The sequence below is a fragment of the Cebidichthys violaceus genome, unplaced genomic scaffold, assembly GCF_023349555.1.
Source record: "Cebidichthys violaceus isolate CVI_PGR_0920_01 unplaced genomic scaffold, fCebVio1.0.p SCAF_550, whole genome shotgun sequence".
Classification (NCBI taxonomy): domain Eukaryota; kingdom Metazoa; phylum Chordata; class Actinopteri; order Perciformes; family Stichaeidae; genus Cebidichthys; species Cebidichthys violaceus.
This window is the reverse complement of record NW_027176762.1, coordinates 13349-24069: the sequence shown is the minus strand read 5'-3', so window position 1 is coordinate 24069 and position 10721 is coordinate 13349. Positions and strand designations below refer to the sequence as shown.

The window sequence follows — 10721 nt, the reverse complement described above, 5'->3', positions numbered from 1 at the left end:
GGCCGTTATCAGGTCGATGTCGGGTCGTCTGGTCTCGGCGTTGTGGCTTGAGTTTATGTAAAAGAAGTGTGATTTTTTTTTATTTTATTTAATATCCAGTAACCTTTAACAGAGCGGTTGGTGGAGAGGGGTTGAATTTTTCTTCAGAGAAGTTGCAAATGTATGAGCAAGATAGGAGTTATTTCTAAATGAATTATTTCTAAAAATAGATGTGTTGATGCTGCAACTCTACAACCAGCAATGGTCAGAACCACAATTTGGCAAAGTAATGTCCGTCTTAACAGCTTTTTTTTTTTTTTTTTTCATAAATCAGCAACATTTATGAGCGTTGACCTCATTTTCAGATGTTGTGTAATGAACATGTTTAGTTCCAGTTTCAAACACACTCACTGCTGTGTGGAACTCTTAACTTCCACCATGACACACACTGTGTTAACCCCCCACTGGTTCGTACTTCCCCTTCATCATCACCATCAGTCGACTGTCAGGACTTCACCTCCGGTCATTCACTGAACCGCTCCCTGACAACCCGCCTCATATGAGCTAATCAGCAGCCCCGAGTTAGCGGCGCGACGTCTACCTTCGTCGCTGTTGTTTGTGCGAGCGGCTCGATGAAAAGGTCGGTAAAGCGTCAAACCATTTTTGTTTTCTTCCTGTCGGCCAGCAGCAGCTCAGGCAGACTCATCTGTGAGTGCAGATGACGAGCCGATCCGGTGGTAATTTATTCGGCGTTTCGTGCAAAACGCAGATGTCACCCGATGCTCGTTTACTGTATGTTCTGTGGAGGTTGACAACAACAGTAACCGTGACTGCAGAGTTCATGTTATTGGACGTTAATGCGGTGGATGTTGAAATGCGTCTATAATCACATATTTTAAAACTGATTGTGCAAGCGATGAGAAGAGTTTTCCTCTTTTTCTAGAGAAAAACATTCAGAACTAACTCTGTCTGGTTGTTGCCAGCAGTGACTCATATTGACCAACATAACCGTCAAATATACGTTGATTATGACATAAAGTTATGAGTGACTTGGACCCTTTTTAACTGTGAAGTTGAGCTGAACTTCTGTGGGATAGATCACTGTGATCATGAGCTGTAGCGTCATTTAAAGAGCTCCTCCACTAACTGGTACACAGCCTGTGAACACGTCTGATGAAGTCACGCTGAGGATGCTTCATATGTTCAATAAAAAGCAATATATAAACTGAGTGTGAACAGTTCAGGGGACAATACCAAATTGCTTTGTGGGATTCTGCATTTTTGACCATCCTATTGATCTGTTTGTCTCCACAGACAAACTAAGACATGAAGTTCAATCGGCTCTGAAGTTAAATACTGACAAGAGTTGCTAGTTTCCAATTGTGTTTATTCTTCACCAGTGAAGCAGTTTAAAGTCTAATCCTTCACCCTCCATGCTGCCTGCTCATTAAATCTGGAGCTGTGTTGTTTTACATTCAGACGAGGATCACAACGACTACGTGACTGATTAGAGTCACATGTGTAAAAAAAAAACAAAAAAACACCCATAAACAAGCTTTCATCAAAGGAGAGAAAAATAAAGCTTATGGAGCATTTAGCTATGCATGCTGGGAAGTATATATGCTGTTAGACGAACACATTCTCCTGGAAAATGTGTTCAACATTTACAAGTAACATGTATCAACTCATTATTCTAAAGATATTTCAGTCGAGTATTAATTTATTAAATTCTACAGAATTCACGATAAAGGTTGTTGATGAGTAACTTTTACCGAAAGGGGAGATCAGGAGCTGTCCACGCCTACACACTGACATGAACACACACACACACACACACACACACACACACACACCGTCCTGTCACTCACTTGTGTCTCTGTGCCAGGAAGTGAGTCGTACGCTGGAATGCTGGCTGTAGTCAGCGCACCATGTTAGAGAGAGAGAGAGAGAGAGAGAGAGAGAGAGAGAGAGAGAGAGAGAGAGAGAGAGAGAGAGAGAGAGAGAGAGAGAGAGAGAGAGAGAGAGAGAGAGAGAGAGAGAGAGAGAGAGAGAGAGAGAGAGAGAGAGAGAGAGAGAGCGAGAGCCATTGGGCAGAGGCTGATCCACACACACAGTTTCAGAGCCACACACACTCCCATTCTCAGACAGCAACACTCGGTGTGCGCAGCACGATATGCCGCAGTCTCACCAAAGTGTCGGGACTTGGACCGTGCTTGTCGGACCGACTGTGGACTAACGGCGGGGATCCTCTCATCTCATCTGCTGGTGGTGTCACTCTGGGAGCGGTTGTGCAGAGTCGGGGGGGGGGTGAGTGTCCAGACTGAACTCTCCTGTATTATGGCTCACAGGAAGCTCTGGCCCGGAAAAAGACTCCTGTGTGGGTTTTTTGGGTCGTGATTTAAAAAAAATCTGACTCGTCTCCGGAGCCGGTTTCAGTATAACCTTCAAGTCTGGAATGTGAAACGCGTCTCTGATGTTATTTTGGATCTGTCAGTGCGCAGCAGTGTGTGCTGCCAGTGAGACAAAAAAAAGGGGTGTGTGTGTTCTTCATGTTTTGGTAGAGGGGGGGGGGGGGGGGGTTACACAAGACTTTTGGCAACTTTGAAACCAAAACAAAGATGGAGCTCCTGCTGTGGGGAGAATGTGTTGGAAATGGTTTATAGATGCGGCGATGATTGATTGATACATCTTGGAAAAGTTTTGGGCGGCTAGCTTAGTCTCTCTCTCTCTCTCTCTAAAACTCTACTTCAGTAACCTTTTCTTGTGTGTTGTATTTTGGGAAGAGCTAAAGTCACGTGCCATTCGCAACATTCTCGGCAATCGGTTTCGCCGTCTATTTCAGAAGCGGGGGGGGGCAAAGGATTTCGGGGGCACACGCGTTGTCGCGCGGCCACGCCGTCGCTCCGAGGAATTCTGTTTATGTTTCTCGCAAGGTGAGAGGTGGTCTGACGGACCGCTGCAGCTCAGGGGGGGGGGGGGGGGGTGTTGGTCCTCAAGCCTGGATGCTGTTTTCATTGAGCGTCACTTCAGAGTCCTCCTCTCCCTCCTCTGACCTCCACCTCCCTCATTCCTCTGAGCTGGCTCTGAACTCTTGCATAACCAGTTTAATCTTTTGTCCTTTTTTTTTTTTTTTTTTTTTTTTTTGTGAAGGGTCCGGTGGGTTAAAAAAAGCTGTTGTGCCCTCTCACCATTTACTCAGTTAAAGGGATTAACAGAGTGAGGAGCCCCCCCCCCCACCCTCCTCCTCCTCCAGCTCAGACCAGGGGTGCAGATTAGGGATTGCACCGGTTCAGTCAGACGGCAGAATGGATCTGAGGTTTTTGGCGGCGGTGCTGTCGGGCTCGCAGAGCGAAAGGCCGGTGATGCATGCGGAATGACATTCCAGACGGCCGGGCTTGTTGTGTAACGGGAGGGGAACGCGAGGCCACCGAGGCAGGGGAGGTGTCCGTCAGTCAACAGGGAGGGAGGGAGGGAGGGCTTCATACCGGCCGTCTGAAACCAGCTCATACGGAGGATCTTTAAATATTATTATTCATAATATCTTGTTCCTGACTTGCACAAATGCCAAATCTTCTCGGCAGAGGCGAGAGACGTCATCTTTATGCAACAGGTGCTGCTGCTGATGCAGCTTTTACCTTTTAGATCAAGACGCTTGTGATCATAATTGTTATGATTGTGAAGTTGAGTTGAATTGACGACGCGGCACTATATTCATTTAATGTGGGTTTTATTACCTTGAGCAGCAGCCTTTGGCTGACATGAGGGCGTCCATGTTTGTTTGGAAAGTGTCAATTTGAATCCGTCAAGTTTTTCAGAAACATCCAGGTTTGCCGTCATAATGAGCACTTGGAAGTGAGAAACTGGTAATTTAAGGAAACTCCGAGATGACGTGAACGCGTCATGAAGCTGCTGCACAAACGTTTCTCAGAGATGTTCATTGAACATTTGTGACTTGGTTCTGCGTTTGATGAGGGCTCTTCTGTCTCTATGAGCTGCATCTTTATGTCTTCATGTTGTCTCTTGTATTGTTAATGGCCTCTCAGTGAATTCCCCCCTTGAAGGGACAATAAAGTGAAGTGGAGTGAAGATAATGGGTTCTTTTTAACGCGGCACGTGTAACGGCGTTGTTGTGTGCAGAGCACGACGCCGATCATCTCTGTCATAACTGACTTCCAAAGCCGCTCCACCAGCTGGCGCATTCCTTATCTTTTTCTTATCAGGTTTGGTCCGTTTGTCGGTCAGCACACACTTTCATTCCCAGAGAAAGAAAGCACCACCCTGACGTCATCGTGACCCGAATTCCTCGGTGCAGCATTAGTAATGGCAGATAGATCGTGCGCACATTATCGGTAGGGCTTAATGGAAATTCAAATACTTTGCATTGGTCAAACTTTGCAGTGCTACAGTGTTGACTGCTGCAAATATGCCCAAACCACGTGTCTGTTTCTCTGTTGCCTGATATACATTCACCCGCACAGCAGACCTGGTGCTTTAATATGTGCTTAGGACTCGTCACAGAGCAGCGGAGGCTTTAATCTTCCAAACAAGACACGTATGTGTTTGAGAAAGCCTCCCGCCCCCTCAGCTCTCCACTTCCATAATCCCTTCTCTAATATCTCACGTTGCCAGTGTGGAGGTTCGCCTCCCGCGAAATGGAGGATTGGGATGACTCACGTCGGGAATGTAATGGAGGAACATGATTGAACATGTCGCTTTGTTGTTGAACGTTTTTGGTGGCCCGACGTGTTTCGCGATGTGTAACGGCTGGATTCACCAGCTGTGCTTTTCCCAAAAAAGTAGAGCCGGCCCTAGAGGAGGCTCAAACAGGATCAGAGACCCGGTACCGACTCCAAACGTCTGCAAAAAAAACCCAACCCGGATCAAACGGGCTCTGAAGCTGCTGCCCAGCTGACAAAATCCATGTTTTGCTGGAAATAAGTTGTGAAAGAATTACAGCGTTTGTCTTCTTGTGAGAGAAAACGCAGAGTAAGCTCTCTCCGTGCTGGAGCTCCGTTTGGCCCACGTGGTGGAACTCCGGGGGTCCGGTCCGGTCCAGTTGTCTTTTGATTTCAGTTCGTGCTTCTCAGCAGAACTTGACTGTAATCATGTGGACTTATTTGACAAACTGCAGTTCGAGAGGCGTCAGAAAGTAAGAAACAAATTAGTGGAGTGAACTTGCGGCAGAGAAACACAACAGAACAGCTGACAAAAGAGGAAACGTCACAACATCGCAACGCACCACAAAGGCTCCACTGTGAGAGGAGGCAGAAAGAGAAAAGCAAAGCAAGCGGAATCCACTTTTACAAAATAAAAGACGCCACAAAAAAAGAAAATCCTGATTTGCTCTTTGCCAAAGTGTCCCCAACACGTGGACGCATTGGGACCACGCTGCGCCCGAGGTCTGCGCCTGTCGATGGAGAGCTGACGCCTCCGCAGCCTCGACGCAGGTAGACGCTCACTTCACCGCGAGCAGCGAGGAGAACGCTTCTCCGCCCGCAGCGACTCGCTGTGTATCGATTACACGCCGAGGTTTGGGGAGAAAAGGCCTCGACGGGTGAGGAGTTGAGAAAGAACAGCGAGTCACTGCAAGAGATGAGGATATAGGTCTGTACGTTGAGATGATTTGCATTATGGATTGATGTAAAACAATCATCGTTTAGTCTCCAAATGCCAAAAACTAGTGAACAGTGAACATCACAGCATCAAAAAGACATCCATGAATTAGCTTGTTTTGCTCAACCAACAGTCCAAAAGATGTCATCGCAGCAAATAATCATATTTCTGCATTTCAGCTCTAAATGCATGTTTTCAGTATGTCCTTTTAAAGATAAGTGTCTCACCTGCAGGTCTAAAATCCTGCACAGCACGAGGCGCTCGGACTCGACATCCGTCTGTCCTCTTGGAGTCACTTGAGGTTTATCTCACAAACCGAGCAGATGTAGTCGAAAGATGTTAAAAATAAAACAAACAAGGAAGTCCTTGTGTCTCTGCTGGACAAAGGCTGCATTCTTCATCAAGCCCACAAGTTGTGATCTCCTCATGCTCAAAGTTTCCATGGCCGCTGCCCTCCTTTTGGAGACATTTTTTATTTATTTTTTTTAAATACTCCCCCCGGTCCCCCCCTCCCCCCCTCGTTGTTAGGCGCGAGGCTTACTGTACAAACTGTGACGTCGTGAAAGTGGACTTTTCCAGAGGCGGGTGGTGTTTCCCTTCGGGTGGGCGTGGTCCCAGCTGAAAGGAGGAACTGTCCATTCAATGCCGCTCTGTTCAACTTTTTATACAGAAATTCCACACTGCGTATTTAAAATGTCGGGCACAGACTTACCGATTCTTAACTGAATATGCCATGAACAGATCTTACAGGGAAACGACGTGAACTCCTTTGCTTTTATTCGGTAAATGTTGACGTCCAAATTCTACTTTTTTTCCTCATCGCTTCATTAAATTCTTCTTTTCTTCTTTCTGTCCAGTTTTGGGAAGCGATCGGCCGGCAGCCTGCGGCGTGGATGTGAGTGCATCGTCCTGGAACCCTCAGAGATGATTGTGGTGAGTCTCGTTTCATCACACGGGTGTCAAACGCACACATTATCATTTTTTTTAAATGTCATTTTTGTTATTTTTGACGAAGCTTTTCCCTCCAAAATGTGTCAATTTTCAATGACGTATAACCCAAATCCGATCCAAACCAGAGTGCTCTTCACCGCTGACTGGTTCCTTTATATCCTAACAGGAACATCACAGTCACCTGATCTAGAATAGAACCTGGTTCTGGTTCTTTGGTGTTCCGATAACGAAGTAGAGCTTTTCTCTGATGTCAGCGTAGCGGATAGTGATCGATTGATTCTGGAGCTCCTTGATGTGTTCAGAGTGGACTCCATCCGGTGGATCACCAAACCGTGTAGCACAGAGTTGCTCCTGTGATGTTTTCCTACTAATCTTTCATAAGTGCCTCCTATTGACGTTTGATCCCGGCCCCGAAGCGCAGCTGTGTTTTATCGTCTTTAATGGAGTGCGGAGTCGCTCCAGTCCGCGGCGGGGAGAAGCTCTGACCCAGTTTTATGGCAAATCAAAATGTTGGCTCACAAAAAGCGCTCGTTCCGAAACAAATGGCCGCCGTCTCAATCATCTGTTCACCAGAAGCTCTCTGAGGCCTGCAGATATCAGAACAGATGCATCTTTTTGTGCATAAAGGGGCGGCGGTGTTTCCAGAGACCGAACCGACGTCGTCAGCTGTCGTTCACGGCGCCATCTTCTAACTTCTGTACCGACTGAATGATTGACATGAAGCCTTGCAGATAGACGGTATAAGACAAGAAGAGAAAGTGTTGCTTTTATAGTTTCTTATCGTCATGAACCTCCTCAGACGGATTCATATGTAAAGAGGAACACAGACGAGAAACATAACTGATATTGTGTTTTGCTTCGAGTGTTGAGGGCCAGTGAACAAAGCTGTGCACGCTGCGCCGGCCGACCATTTGTCCACCGCTGAGGTGTTAATGTTTGATTCTGGTTTCTAGCGCGTTCCTCAAACACACACACACACACACACACACACACACACACACACACACACACACACACACTTCGTTCTCCACCATTTCTAGCACATGCAAATCCGCCTTTGTTTTTTTTTTTTAAGACATGACACACAACCCACGTCTTGCCGGTATATAATATATAATAACGACTGCAGCCACAGCACATCACATGTTGTAATTGCTGTGTCGTTGTAGATGGGGGGGGGGGGGGGGGGGGGGCCTTCTTGTAACTGATCCTGTATCAGCAGCAGCTCCTCACAAACCCCCTCGGTAATAACACCCTCTGCTCTGCTAGCTGCAGACACTTTCTGGCCTTATACCCCTTTATTTTTTTTTGCTATAATGGGTGCCAACCCGCCCTGCAATTACCGAGGAAGGGATTTAAGTGCTGCTGGTATATAGATACATATACATATATATATAGAGACCCCCCCCCCCCCCCCCCCCACCAACCCAATAAGTATGAGATGCACACAGTTACAAACATGAGCGAAGAGACCAACAACGTCAGATGAAGAAGAAAAGAAATGCTAGTTGCTGTACATGCCCTCACACACACACACACACACACACACACACACACACACACACGTACACATTTGCAATTCGACACACAATCACACTTACGCTCTCACTCACACGCCGTAGTCATGGCAGCAGTTGGGGAGAGAGAGAGAGAGAGAGAGAGAGAGAGAGAGAGAGACTTAAAACGTGTGGTTCCAGCGTGAACTCAAAGCTGCCAGGCAGCAGAGTGGTGCCGCTCAGTAGAAAACCGTAGAATATGACTTCACTGCACACATGTGGACCTGGCATCCTGTGACAGTTTCCACTTGGAAAATGTTCTTTTCTCTTTTTTTTCACCCCCTCCTTCGAATTTCATTAAATGAAAAAAGCCTGATTTATCTCGTTTCAACATGCAGTTTCATTGTGGTTGATGCGTTTAACAGACGCGCAGAGAGTGGAGAGTGCGTCCCTTCCTCCGTCCGTTCCTCCGTCTGTTCCTCCGTCTCCTGTTTATCAGTCTCGTCGATCGATCTGCGCCCCGCCGCTCTCCATCTCCTCGCTCTCCTCCCTCCCTCGGTCTCCCTTGTTTTGTTTTTTTCGCGCCGTGAGCACCCTTTTGACGTAGGTGTGCACCGCGCAGCCCACACACACACTTCTATTTTTACGCGACGAGCGAGGCGGGAGGAGGAGGAGGAGGAGGAATCGGAGATGGAGTATAGGAGGGTGGTGTTTTGTTTTTTTTAGGAGGGGGGGTGGGGGTTGTGTGTTTGTGTGCTTTTGGGCGTGAATGAAGATGAAGACAGTCACTCCCCCCTCTCTCACGTCTCCCTCCCTCACTATCGTTTTCCAGGTGGACTATATGGATGAAAATGAGGAGTACTTTCAGCGGCAAGCCTCGCACAGGCAGTCCCGCCGGCGCTTCCGGAAGATCAACCAGAAAGGGGAGAGGCAGACCATCATCGACACCGTGGATCCGTACCCCACCGGGAAGCCGCCCATAGACCGGGGATACCACACGGTGAGTGGCACCCTGCGCTGCCGTTTCGTGTTCGCCCTCGCTGCGCTGGATCGCTGTGTGTGTGTGTGTGTGTGTGTGTGTGTGTGTGTGTGTGTGTGTGTGTGTGTGTGTGTGTGTGTGTGTGTGTGTGTGTGTGTGTGTGTGTGTGTGTGTGTGTGTGTGTGTGTGTGTGTGTGTGTGTGTGTGCGCGCACGCGCGCTACGTGTTGCTCTTGGTTGCGTGTCTTCAGGACCTGTTGTGCAGTCTTGCTTCACATCGTAGCCGTTACTCCAGGTCTGTGTTCGCTGGCCTCAGCGTTCCCTCGGCTCCAGGTCCTTTGTGTTGTGACGTCTCCCGAGGAGAGGACACCCATGTCTCCTGAGGGTGCGCTGAGCTCTCCTCCCTGCAGTGTTTGAGTGTTGTTTTACCCGTCCGCGCTACAGTAAAGTCGCCGTACACTTGTGTGTGATGTTTGCAGCTGCTGGCTTACATGTCTTGTAGCTGGTTGAGCGTCCTCTATGCTGTAGTTCATCTGTGCTATATGTGTGTTTGTGGTGGTTGTTTGTTGTTGTCAGCACACTCCTCACCAATGCATTTCTTGTTCTTGAGTTGTCTCTGCACTCATGTGATACAAATGTCAGCATATTGCAAAGTAAATTCAAGGTGCATATCGTCCTACGGGTCTTTGGATTTACAGAAAGCGTGTCCTGGAGAAATGAGTGTTTGATCATCACTGGTTTCAGAGGTTAACGTGGGAAAAACGGACTCTGTTTAGAATGGGTTGTGTTCCTCCAATACTATTTTAAGATGTCATTTACAAAGAGGGTCTCTGTGAAACATGGCTTTGCATCAAGTTTCATTTATGGAGATTCTAGTCTCGAGTGTATTGTGATTAAATGATTATTGTCATTAGATCCACACACACAGAGAGAGGAATGGAGGAGGAAGAGAGTTTGGGAGAAGGAAATCGTTGTGAGTCAGATGGTGCCTACTTTCACGAGTCTCGCAGCTGTTCTATTCTTATAAAGCCTCATTTACATACTCAACAGTTGGGCCGGTGTTGAAAGACATTTTTCCCAAATCCACCAGTGCTAATGTGTGTATGAAACAGTTCTCATGCAATACTTCTCCTAATTTAATCCTGTTTCAGCATGTTGGAGGACGGACACGTCAGCAGACTTTGTATTTTTTTTGGGGGGGGGGTTCTTTCGATGAAAAATGAAAGCAGAAGTGTGGTTTGGTGCCCTGACGGTGCAACGCCTCGTCCAATCAGAGGGCGCCGTGTTCCATTTGACTCCAGCAGAGGAAGAGTTAGCTGCTCCTCTCTCCCTTCTGTGCTTTTTCTTTCCCTGGGAATAGGAAGCAAAGCATTTTCACACTAATGATGCAAATACCCAGCATGCACTTCTTACACACAGCGTTTCCTGTTCTGCACAATTTCACTGCATTCCCTTCGTTCCCGGCGTTCCCGCGGGGGTTCTGTCTGTCAGTGCACCCGGTTCTTCCTGGAACACTGTGAAAAACAATCACACTTAAAAAAAAGAAGAAAAAAAAAAGAAAGGGAAAATGCGGCAAGCATCCCCCCCCCCTCCTTCCTCCAGCCCCACCCTGCTTCCTAAATTTAGACTCACTGTGTTTTTGTTTCAAAAGACCGCACTGAACTTTCACATGGCCCGACGTCTCGCGTCACACCACTCGACTCT

The 10721-nt window shown here is 47.5% G+C and overlaps 1 long non-coding RNA gene across 1 annotated transcript; it reads left to right on the top strand.

The window, feature by feature from the left end:
* Window positions 1-1335: 1335 nt before the first annotated feature.
* On the top strand, window positions 1336-9035 carry LOC137888588 (uncharacterized). Its single transcript, XR_011105155.1, has 3 exons — window positions 1336-2286; window positions 6450-6525; window positions 8872-9035. It is a non-coding gene; the product is annotated as an uncharacterized lncRNA (long non-coding RNA).
* Window positions 9036-10721: the final 1686 nt, after the last annotated feature.